Source organism: Pinus tabuliformis, chromosome 2_2, assembly GCF_031772625.1.
Source record: "Pinus tabuliformis cultivar Carrire ecotype Pingquan chromosome 2_2, CPIR1, whole genome shotgun sequence".
Lineage (NCBI taxonomy): Eukaryota > Viridiplantae > Streptophyta > Pinopsida > Pinales > Pinaceae > Pinus > Pinus tabuliformis.
Window position 1 is genome coordinate 104,872,495 of NC_142300.1, and position 13,373 is coordinate 104,885,867.

Sequence of the window (13,373 nt, forward strand, 5' to 3'; positions counted from 1 at the left end):
TTCTGCATTCAATCCTTTCTCCTTCCTCCACGTTCATGAGACGAAGAGGATGCATTGCACCCGCCCCTTCAAGTGTTGCATAAGAGGAGATAATGAAAGGTTGAGAGAGAAATGGTAATGTCATTGATACCCTAGTTCCATGAGTATTTTGATAAAAAATTTGTTTAATTAAAATTTGAAACCTAATCACAGTCTGAACTTGACCATTCTTTTGTGCCCCACCTCCCTCCTTCTCCTTTCCCTACTTCTTGAACCTTCCCACTAATACGTTTTTTTCTTCGCTCGAATTAGACAACCCTTTCCACCCATAGATTCAATGTGTAAATTCAACTTGGTCCCTTGAATTTGTACCTTGGTCATTTAGTCTAATAGAGAATGTAGGTTTTCACTAGTGGTTGTCCACAGCTTAGCTCATTATTCAGTGCCCATGGTCGCCAACAACTTAGCTCCTAAGTTACCCTCCAACAACTCAGCCTATAGCTTGACCCGCAACTCAACCTACAAATACCCTCTCACGTCACAATCACACTCATTCTTTTCCCATGGTCACTCACATATTAGCCCATGAGATATCTCATGAAATCATCTTGTCTACATCCTTTTCTCTTTCCTTCGGGGCATAAATCATGGCATAAACCTTCCTAGACATTGAACAACCAACTAATGAATCAAACATAAGACTGGATTTGGTGTGTAAATTCGAGTTGGTCCCTTCATGGGATATTTTGCAAAAATCTTCTTGACATACCTTGGACATATGCTACAGATCTCAGACCACTATCTCAATCTCACATACTCAGATCTATGCAATAGACTTTCACCATAGAACTTAGATATGTACTTCAGAATTTTTGTCAAGTCAACACAAAGTTTAGATATGAGATACAGACCTTGATAAAACCACCACATATATTTTGATATTTGTTGTAGACTTCAGCCAATGCAACAAAACTTTGAATTGATGTTACATGACTTCAGATCAAGCTCTTGGATCAATGCTATTGATGTCAAATCCTATGCTCAGTGTAACATTGCCAAGATTGTAGATCATAAACTTAGTTTTTGTACACGTATATTAATTCTAATAGGCCTTGGGAGTCTTGTTGTAGCTCCTAGATACAACCCCTGGGTTGAGGAGAGATAAGTACCTAGGACATATTAGCATCTCTTGAATATAATTCATTGTTGTTCAAGAGATAAATGTAAAAATGATTTTAAATCTAGTTCAATTACCTTTAATAGAGGTATATTCAAACACACACATAAACAATACAGATCATCCTAAGAATAAATGCCCAATTTTGGTGACCTACACACAGAAGATACATCTTAATTTGTCATTGCAGTAAAATGGGAAGGAGGAAATTAAGGAAGGAATTCAACACAGAGGGTTGGACAGACCCAAAATCCTAAGCAGTAAATCACAGTAGAATTATGAAAGGATAAGGAAATTCAATGTAAGAATTATAGAGTGAATTTTAAGGTTTCTAGCTCAATCTTTCATAGGTACTTTCTGCTACAGTATAACATAGTAAATCTGCAATCTCACGGGTACTGTCTGCTACAATATAATGTAAGTAAATCCATGATTTATGAGTGATTCCTGCAACTACTACTTACACAATTTTTGAGTAAGATAAACACATATGAAGTGACATACAAAGGAAGAACACATACTACACATTACTATGCTTGGAATCACCAGATATTCTTCATTAATATTCAAAAATGGAGTCCATATCATAGGGTTAAACTGTTGAAATTTTTATAACAAATACCACCTGAGGAACAAGCCATTCAACCAAAACTTGGAACCTCTCTCTTTGCAAACACAATTAGGAATATCTGAAAAGATAGAATTCAGACCCTTGAGAATAGAATTTCGAAACCTTTCTAATGAGTTTCTTCCCTCTTTTTTATAGGGAGAACAAAGGAAAAACAACTTACACAATGTATTCAAATGTTACAGCTGTATGAAAAACACAGTTGTTTGAGCATGCGAATGACGTAGCTGTCCTAATGATTACAAAACAAATTTGATTCTTTTCTTGAAAATAAAAAATTTACAAAAAATGAAAAATGTGAGGTGCCCTGATCGACACGACAAAATATCTCCAATGCCAATTCCTCTAATTGCCTATGACAAGGCCACGATATCCCTCCACAGTTACCAATTAGTTCTCATGTCTCTTTCTCCCTTTAACAACTTGAAACTTCCCCTTTTTAGAGTTGGACGTGGGCAAGTGTGGTGGCGTTAGAGTGGCTATGTAGCTTAGCTGTTGACCCATCCACTCCTTTATTACTTATGTGGTACAATATTGGGGCCCAATACATCCTGTACTATAGCACAATGAAACCTTAGACACACAGCTCATCGTAACTTTATTTAAAATGACATTAAGAAACTCCAAAGTTCTTATGCCTTCAACTCTTCTGTAATTAGCTCCCTTGTTTTATCTCCATGGGACTGCTTCTCAGGAACACTGATATAATACTTGAGAGCTACAAAATTAGAGCCTTCGTCCATCGTAACTCTATTAAAATAGAATTTATAGAATCATATCATCCTGATGCTCTTAGCCCCTTTTCGATTAGCCTCCTCATCACAAATCTACCACAAAACTAGGTTCCATGACTAACAACTTGGTGCTTGGGTGCTAAGGCCTTCAGGCTCCTGTTGGGGGCCTATTTGCCTTTGTAATTGTTCTTCTGCTCCTAGTTCCTTTACATATCCCAAAACCATGAGTCATTAATGCATCAGATCTCATTTCCCAAAAGTTCCTCAAAATGGAGTTACGAATCCTTTGCCTCTGATTTTCTCCATAGCACTTAGGCGCTAAACCTTCTCTTCGCTCTGGGTTCTTTTTATTTCTCACGACTACAGGCTAGTCTTCATCAAAACCCCTCTCATTGGGACTTTTCAAAATTTATTTATAAATGAGTTTTGATATTTTCAACCTACGATATGTTTCCCTCTAAGGTGACATCATGCTGAAATCATCATTTCCATGTGGTGCCAACCAAATTTGCCCCATTTTGCCCTCAAAAATATTGAAACTAACTGCCACGTTTCCATTGTACAACCACATCATGCTAACGTTATTTGCCTCATCATCTTCTAGGAACCAATTATCTACTACCATGTGTCCTGAGGAGGAGAGAGAAAATATCCTTGGGGCCCTTGGTCTTGCGATGATTTTCCTTTGTATTTCAACTGCTCCATGATCTTCGTGCTTTGAAAGAGTTTCATTTGCTAGGGAGTTACAAAACTCTGATGTTCTATATCACTTTTTTCCGAGGTTCATCCTTCTGATATCAGGTATGAATATGAGCCTTCTCCGATGTATGATCTCCAAACACTCACTTACTCCAATATTCCTCTTCCGATATCAGGTCCCGATTATCGGCTCCCAAATTTCAGCTCTCCCTTTTGATATCGACCTCCAAATTTCGATTTTCCTTTGGATTTCAGACTTCGACCTTTCCTTTTTGGCTTTTCAAGACTGCACCCATCTTCTTCTATAGCAGGGATAAAAATAGGACCATTTGACATAATCAGAAGATGGTATGATAGGTGACAACAAGTTTATTAATGATGATTTCCTCTTAGGATTCCCATAAAAAAACAACATAATGACTTATCTTTTGTTGTTGTAGAACAAAGTTTCTCGAAGATGGCTAATATGGTCACATAAAATAAGGTTATTGGTGTGTGTAGCTTTGATGCCAACATTATGAATTTCAATTTTTAAAGTGTGAATTTTGAAATTCAGAAGTATCAGTTTTGATCCCAAACTTGTGAGTTCCAATAATGAAATTATAAATTTTGATTCCAAACGTGTAAATACTAAATTTTTACAATGCATATTTTGATTTCGATATTTTGTATTTATTTTCTAACTTGTTTAAAATATCTAAATCCAAGATTCATGTATAATTGTCAAATTTTTTTGTTTGTTTGTTTTTTGTTTGTTTGTTTTTGTTTTTTTGTTTTTGTTTTGTTTTGTTTTTTTGTTTTGTTTTTTGTTTTTTGTTTTTTGTTTTTTGTTTTTTGTTTTTTGTTTTTTGTTTTTGTTTGTTTGTTTGTTTGTTTGTTTTTTTTTTGTGTATGAATAACTTCATAATGACATACATCACTAAATATATCAATATTGAAGAGACATGATAAAGTAAAAACAAGTATAACAATCATTGCATTGCATAGTTGTACCTTTTTCACAAATATTTGAGGCAATGTACAATAAGGTTCCATATAAACAAAATGATGACTATGAGTTAGTTATTTTTACCACCTTCTTCACATTAATTAAAAACACTATAACTTGTTTTAATTGTGGAAAATTTATTGTCAAACTTGTATCCCAAAAGAGAAGAGAGAAATCAACATTCAATATTTACATGAAGCAACAAGTATTAATTAAAACTAACTACTAATTTATGAGTTCTTACAGGATATAAGGAATTAAAAAATGACAAGTGTAGAGGGTTTTAGTTCTTCATTCAAATAAATCTTCATTTGTCGACATCATTATCTCTCATTCAATTTTATTCAAATTGTTCTCGTTGTACCTCATTTGCCTCAATTCCCTTCCAATTTACTTTTATTATCTCTCCCTTTCATCCTACCTTTGATGACCATGCCCATATGATGCTATTCATCTATGGAGACCATTATTTTTGTTCCAACAACTCATTATTGTGTTCTTTTTAAACATTTTTTAACAAAAAATTGTTTTTCCTTGTTGTTCTTATGGGCTTCCACAAATGAACCACTATTTTCTATGTCTTAGTGGAAACATCTAAATATCTATAGACATTACCCTTTATCCTACCCAACCATATTTCATAATGTGGGCTTTATGATCACACTATGATCATTTTAACATCTTCCCTTAGAGAAAATTCATGTCTAGGCTTGTTACATTGTTATAGACATTTTTGGGCACTGCAACCCCAATCATATATGTCCATAAACCAAGGGCTCCTAAGTCCCTAAAAGTGTTGTTACAACCCCTAAAAGAACAAGGTCAGCTGATTACATCATCTCCTAGAAGTTCTCCAAGAAAAACTACTCAGAACTGGTCAAAACTGGGCCATCTAACCTGCTCCATGGTCAAAGTGCGCTGCATCCCACCTAAATGCACACGGAGGTGCGATGCATACAGAAAATCCCTTCTATGTGGTGTGATGGGTGAGAGTGGACAAATTGCAGAGTCAATTTGCGCGGTGGAGGATCATGGAATCTTCCAGAAACTTCTCTTGTGACACTTGCCTCTCTGCATTCGCCCAGGGATGAGTAAGAGATCATCAATCTCCAAGTGGAATCAAGAACTATCAGAGAGAGGACACTAATCAAATCTCAGAAGCTGACTTACCTCCATGCAATCATCTATATATGGATCCCTCATCCCAGAGATCTAGAGGCTGGAATTTTGTATCTTGTAAGGAAGTGCTGCTGGTTTCTTGGTGTAACATCATAGTGTTGGGTGATCTAAGCTTTTCATGAGGTGAAGAAGGGATTTCTTGCTGGGAGGATGACGCTGGGTCAGAACAATTGGTTGTAATCCTCTTTGCTTTTCTTGATATTAATAAAGCTATTCAAGTTTTCCTCCACATTCTTGTATGATTGATGATATATGCATTTGTGTGGTCAATATATATCTAGTCCTATATTGTTTATGATAGTAGATCTCTGTTCTTGGATAGTGTTATGCTGCTTTGATTCCACAGGTGCTCTTTGAAGCTGGGTAGACAAGGAAGCAAGTGGCAAAGATCTATCAGAAGGGAGAGGAATCAAGCAAGGAACCAAGCGCAAGACAGAGGTTGGTCTCCTTTGTTCCCCTCTTATCTACTTCTCATAAAGGAAAACGAAAATAGTTTTGGTTTGTTTGTTTCTATGATAGCTACCAGTCTTAATGGGACTAGCAGATCTGCATAGACACTAGATTTCCCGATAACAAAATGGCGACTCCACTGGGGAGCGAATAGATTGTTTGTTTGTCTATATTTGTTTGCTTTATAAACTTACAGACGGAGCCTGAAGTCAAGCCAGCTAGCCTTTGAACTGCATTTGCTATGTAAGTGCAAAGTAGATCAATGCTGCTTCAGTCTATCTCCGGGTTTTGTTTATGAATTGAACAATAAATTTACAAACTCTCTAATTGCCCTTGTGGTGGCTCTAGTAACCTCCTTAGATCTACCCCTGTGATTTGTTTACTGATTATCACTTGCTCAGCCTAAATCCCTAAATTGTGCTGCAAGCTGTGATCAAGAATTGGATCAAAAGTATCGCACTGTACCATCTCACCCTCTCTTCAAGGATATCAGTATGCATCACACTTCCCGTGTGCTGTAGGTGGGATGCATACTGGAATCCCTGTGTAACAGGTGCGCTGATCAGAGAAGGCTAATTTTGCCTCCAGACTTTGGTTTTTCTTCACTATTTTCAGCTCTATTAAGGAGTTTTGCTGTCTGTAGTCAGTATACCTCTGTTGGAAACCCCCTTCCTTGCCATTATTCCGCATCCATTGTGCAAAGAACTATAAATGTTTTATGTATTGTGAGCCATTTTCAGTTCTCTTTTACAAAGAAGTAGTGTAATTGAACTGTCATTTCTTGATTTGGAAGTGTCGCAAGTGTCGTTTTCAGTCATAAAAGAGAATCTGATTGTTCTTGATAGTCGATTACACTGTTACTCTTGTATTTGATTTGAATAAGTAGTTTTTCAAGTGTCAAAAGCAAGTTTTCAATTCCAAATCACAAAGTGTCATCATTGTCTTCATTTTGTCTTGAAAAGAATCTTGTTAGTAATGTCTCTTTGAAAAATAATTTAGAATTTCACTTAGCTTTCTTTTTATCATTCACACATTAAGAAGGATGAAATCAAATACATGCATGTGAATTTGCATTTAGATTGTTTTTTGGTTTGATTTAGGACAGTGCATATAGTGTGTGCTCTCTGCTCTATGTTGAAAGAATATCATCTCTCTTTCTTTAGTAGCTAGGATTTTCATTGCAAAAAGAAGATTAATCGATTGTATATCATCTTAGATTGCATTTTAGGAATTGTATATCTACATCACGCGGTGAACCTGAAAGGCAAATTTATTAAGCAAGATCAATTGTAAAATAAATTTAATGAATCTAAAAACGCTTTGGAACCTAACGCACAACATTTAGAAGTCTAGGTTAGCGACGTATTTCGGCGTCGTAAACCTTGGTAACTGTTGTTTTCATTGCTGGTTTGGTGATTCCTCCACTTTGAGATGACAAGTACCAGTACGGACTTGTGCTCCCACATACCGCCGAGTATATATTGGGAGACCACAATAGGCTATATCCTTTATCCATAGGAAGCCGTGTCTACTGCCCTATCGATCGTAATGCACTGAACACAACATTCAGGAAGATTGACTGCCGTACCGTAAAAAGTATTCTGCAGTTTTGTGATTGGTTTGGTAATCCCTCTGTCTAGATTTCTAGAGTAGTCTCTTTCATTCCTTTTCAGACTCCTTAAAGGAAAAGGTCCATCTGAGCACTTGTCACTTCAAGCTCATTAAAAATCGAAGGCGACTAGAGTCATCTTTTGCTTTTTCTCGACTCTTAAAAATTGAAAAAACAAGTTGTGTCAAAGCGTCTAAAATTTATTTTAATCAGAATAAACATCACCTTTCCTACATTGGTCTTAGGTTGAGAAAAATGGAGTCCACCAACCAAGGATTCCCCTTGGAGGAAATCCTAGTCCTTTCTCCTCTTGGGGAGATGTTGGTGCACCCCATATGGCCACATTGTCGCTTCGAGTGTTGACAATCGGCCTGCCCGTATGGCTCTTCTCGACCTCTGTCGTTCAGAACACTGTGATTCTTGAGCAATCAAGTAAGCAACTAGACAATACCAAAGCTACCCCCCAACCTTCTACTTCATCCGGTTCTCCCTCTCCTCCTTCCTCTTCGCTTGATGAAGCTGGTAAAGCCAAAAATCAAGTAACTAAGAAGGAGAAGAAGGGGAAGGAGAAGAAAAAGAAGAAGAAGAAGGAGCCAAAGGTGAAAGGGGGCAACCAGGCATCATCTAGTGAAAATCCACACACTGCACTGTCAAAGCCTAAATCTCCATGTGTCATTTGCAAAGGAGATCACTATCATCGAGATTGTCCTTGCATCCCTTGGATCTTAAGGGACTGGTCTCCTCGTTTGCACAATCCGGTGTCAACAACCTCTGATGATCATGTTGAAAGTAAACTTTCAACTAGTGAAAGCGAAGCGTCGGGACAGAAAAGGAAAAGTAAATTCCCTTGTAAACTGTGTGAAGGCGATCACGCCATCCACCCTTGTCCCTTCCTAGACGAGGCTAAAAGAGTTTTGGACGATCATCCGATTTCACCATTACGGCTTCCTCCTGGATATAAGAAACTCTTGCCGAGTCCATCACTAGTTGAAAATCTGACTGACACACCATTGTGGTCGGTTGAAGCGTCTATCATTGAAGATAAACCATCTGAATCCACACCAGAAAAAAGTCAAAAGGTCGAGGTGGCAGTTAACCCGGTCTTTCCTTCAGAGGGTCCATCTTCAGATGATAGGTCACTGAAGAGAACAAGAGCGACACCGTTCAGATTCTCTTCGTAAACACAAACTCCGATGAACATGGGGGTAGTCTACCCATTCCTTTACCGCAGGAAGGAAGTTTGTCAGAGTCATATCCGACCGTCTATTCGGTCCCACCTCCAAGCAACCTAGTTGTTTCCTTCGATTGGAATCTACTAGGCAGACCCCGTTTACCGGCTAGTGTACCATTTCGAATCATTGCTCAAATATATAGAATGGTCATAGCCGCTACCATCATAGGTGAAGGGGCTTCTGTGAGTATCCTTTCCTCAACTGCTTGGAAAGCGCTTGGTTCACCATCGCTTTTGCCTGAAATGAGAAATCTAACAGGATTTGACAAAGGAACCAGTCGACTGTTAGGGATCCTTCCCAACGTGCCGATAACATTGAGAAGGAAAACCGTTCACATGAACGTAATGGTAGTCCGAGGACCCCTGGATTATAATCTACTCCTTGGAAGCAACTATATTTATTGCATGGGAGCCATTGTCTCCTCACTCTTTAGAGTAATGTGTTTTCCGCATGAAGGAAGAGTGGTCAAGCTCGTAGACCAGCTTTCATTCCCCGGTTCACACATAGCAAATAGTCAAATACCATCCCTGAATGGTCTTTTCACGCAAGGAATGTCTCATCAATCCCCAGTCTGTCCGCCTGATGAGCGCGAGTGATTCGGGAGGACATGACTGAAACCCAGGGGGCATGCACCCTCGTCTGTTTCGGCAGAAAAACCTTGGGTATAGGGTAGGTTTCCGCAAAGGATATATGACTGGTTTATGAGATTAGACCGGAATAGGATTCCTCCATTAAAGTTATGTGAGTGGAGGCAAGTTGCGCCACTCACCTTTGTCTATTTCGATAGACATCGCCGAGGAAATGTTTTGTCTGCAGTGTAGATAGAACAATCTTTGGTAACTCGGAAATTTTTCGCTATACCTGGGGGCATGCAAACCTTTTGGCGTGCAACTCGTAGGATTGGTCGTTTCCTAACTTGCATAAAGAAAGGATGCGGGGCAAAGCTTTGAAAAAATGCCATCTTAGATGAGACATCCTTATTATACGACTGGATCGAGCAGTTTTTATGTGGAGTTCAAGCTCGTTAAAAATTAAACATAAGTAGTGAGCAAATGTTCCCCCCAGAATTTAAGCTCATTCATTAAAAAATGAACCAATTTCGGTAAATAACCATCGTGAATGCATTATCATCAGCCTTTGAAGCCTTGGTCGTGTTCTCATCATCACCTCCACTCTATATTGGCCGATCATTCACCTCCATTTGATTGTTTACCATTTTTGAGGAACAGCTGCGAAGAGTGATCCTGTTAGCCATCCTCGTGACATTGCCGTGATTGGAAAATTCCAAACCTTACCTGGAATTAGCTGCTACCCGAATTTATCACTCGTTCCTCGAAAAACGAGTCTCCTTTAAGCTCTTTTCATCTGACTCGTAAAATATGAAAATATTGCCGAGTAATTGGCCTCTCCATCTCGTTAAAGTGACCGGAAGTGCTATCCCTCCTTTAGATTTTAATCTTTTTGGACCTCAGGGATTATTACACAAAAAGATCGAGCGCTTGTTTTGTTCGGCTCGTTAAAATTACCGAAAATTCATCCCTTTTGTATTATTTTATACTTTTTCGGACTTAAGGGATTATAAGACGAAAAAGGATTATTGGAGTTTTCTTTACGTCCATTTCAGACTCTCTAAAATTGAAAAGGACCAAGTTATCTTTGTCGTTAAACTCGTTAAAACCGAATAGCGACAAACTTGTCCATACAGACAAGAACGAGTTTCACTATCGCTAGGCTCGTTAAAACATAGCGATGGGTTTGCTCGAAGGGAAAATTATAGAACAAGCATATGTTATCCTCCTCAAGCTTGACAAAAATAAAGAGGTACTAGTTAGCAATGACTGGGGAAAAATTGGGAAGAAAACTTGAAGAAACTTTATTGGTAGCAAGTCGCTCTTGAACATGACACTTTCAGTCCACATCCGAGTCGGGTTGGGTTGTTCTGTTCACTAGTCATATCACCATTGGTCCATCACACCATCCACATTTGGGGTTAACGCTAACAATCCATCATGTCGGTGTCACCGATATGTTCAAGAGAAGTTGCTCAGAGAATTCACCTGTGTCTCATCCACTACAATACATTTACGCTCCATTCTTTCATGACCGCCACCCTGAACCTTATATCATCAGATCATTTTCACCTCCATTAAAATCATTTTCTCCGTTCCGTGTCATAGATGTGGGATTCACTAAGGCCCTCCTATGACAGATCGCTTCTTGTCGACGTCAACTCATTATCCAGGAAGTCGATCTAGGAACAACCCTTTCAGTACTTTGAAGCTTGCATGCCTCAATGGCAAGTTTCTCACTTCCGGCGACAGGTTTACATCAATGGCCTTCGACCGAAAGATTTTGCGTGGTGTTCGACGCCAAGTCCCTTATTCACGCCATGTGAATTGTACTGTAGTACCTTGAGGGTCATCATCATTATCGGTGATTCCTCTCACACCTGTTAATAGCTTACATCATTGGCTGGTAATCAGGCAATGTCTTTCCATGTTCGACTCCAGAACATATCTCACATGGATCGACTTGTACTTTGAGTGAAGATCGAACGATATTGAAGACCCCGGATCTAGTTTCATCCATCCGGGCTGCGATATATATTCAGGAAAATAAAGACATCAAATGTACATCATTGCTGCACAGATAATCATCCAATCTAAGGGATGATGGCTCTACCAGAATCATCAGTCTGCACTCAGACGATTGTCTGTCTTATGTACATGAAAATGAATTTATAAAGCTGAGCATGGGAATGCCCACCTCAACTAGATCATGAATATATTATGAAGATACTGTATTGTATTGTATCTTATTACAGGTCACCTTCCAGCTCGAAAAAGCTTCGGATCCTCATGATAAAGAATTTCACCCGACATCAAAAGATTAATGACCTCATGCTTTAGGGGGCAACTGTTATATACATTTTTGGGCACTGCAACCCCAATCATATATGTCCATAAGCCAAGCGCTCCTAAGTCCCTAAAAGTGTTGTTCCAACCCCTAAAAGAACAAGGTCAGCTGATTACATCATCTCCCAGAAGTTCTCCATGAAAAACTACTCAGAACTAGTCAAAATTGGGCCATCTCACTTGCTCCATGGTCAAAGTGCGCTGCATCCCACCTAAATGCACATGGGAGGTGCGATGCATACTGAAAATCCCTTATATGGGGTGCGATGGGTGAGAGTGGACAAATGGGAGAGTCAATTTGCGAGGTGGAGGATCATGGAATCTTCCAGAAACTTCTCCTGTGACACTTGCCTCTCTGCATTCGCCTATCAATCTCCAAGTGGAATCAAGAACTATCAGAGAGAGGACACTAATCAAATCTCAGAAGCTGACTCACCTCTATGCAATCATCTATATATGGATCCCTCATCCTAGAGATCCAGAGGCTGGAATTTTGTATCTTGTAAGGAAGTGCTGCTGGTTTCTTGGTGTAACATCATAGTGTTGGGTGATCTAAGCTTTTCATGAGGTGAAGAAGGGCTTTCTTGCTGAGAGGATGATGCTGGGTCAGAACGATTGATTGTAATCCTCTTTCATTTTCTTGATATTAATAAAGCTATTCAAGTTTTCCTCCACATTCTTGTATGATTGATGATATATGCATTTGTGTGGTTAATATATATCTGGTCCTATATTGTTTATGATAGTAGATCTTTGTTCTTGGATAGTGTTATGCTGCTTTGATTCCACAGGTGCTCTTTGAAGCTGGGTAGATGAGGAAGTAAGTGGCAAAGATCTATCAGAAGGGAGAGGAATCAAGCAAGGAACCAAGCATAAGACAGAGGTTTGTCTCCTTTGTTCCCCTCTTATCTACTTCTCATAAAGGAAAACGAAAGTAGTTTTGGTTTGTTTGTTTCTAAGATAACTACCATTATTAGTGGGACTAGCAGATCTGCATAGACACTAGATTTCCCGATAACATACATAGAGGTCCAATGTAGCGATTCTCAATAGTATATACATTATCACTTAAGTAAGATTCCATGAATTCATGTTTTGGTTGTATATGACCATTTCTTCTTATTTCTTACATTAGGAATGGATAGTAATTAGTTTTTGAGTGCTCAATGGTCAAAAAAATGTGTCCATGAATTTAAATATATTTTCTTATTAAGTTCTCTTAGGATTCCAATATTTTCTCCCTCTATTATCAATCCTTTTCTTTGATGATAAAATATATGCTTCCAATCCTTCCTTATTTCATTGATATTAGAAGGCTTATTTATCTATAGATTTGACAATTAAGGTTTCCATGTAAGTAAGTTTGGATGGCCTTCAAGAGAATAATGACATAGTTTAACAAGAGGTGACCACTTTAATCCTAAACCAAGGCATCATATTTCATAATAGGCATGTAATTAATGAATTGAAATTTGAAGTATTTACATCTTTTGATACCAATTATCTTGTAGTTACCATCCAACATGTTTGGATCCATAAAGCTTGGAAATTAAAGAGTTCATCAATTAGATATGGAACAAAGGAATTGTGGTCCTCACATGTCTTATATGTGTCCATCATCTATGGCAATGAAAACATGTATTTCCACTTTATTTTCCAACTTATATCATCTCATAAGTTCCATATATGTTTTCATGTGTGTGTCACATTATGAGGGAACCAAATACAAGAATGTAAAACACCATTTTTGTTATTAAAAGGGATGTAAATGCAAACACATAGT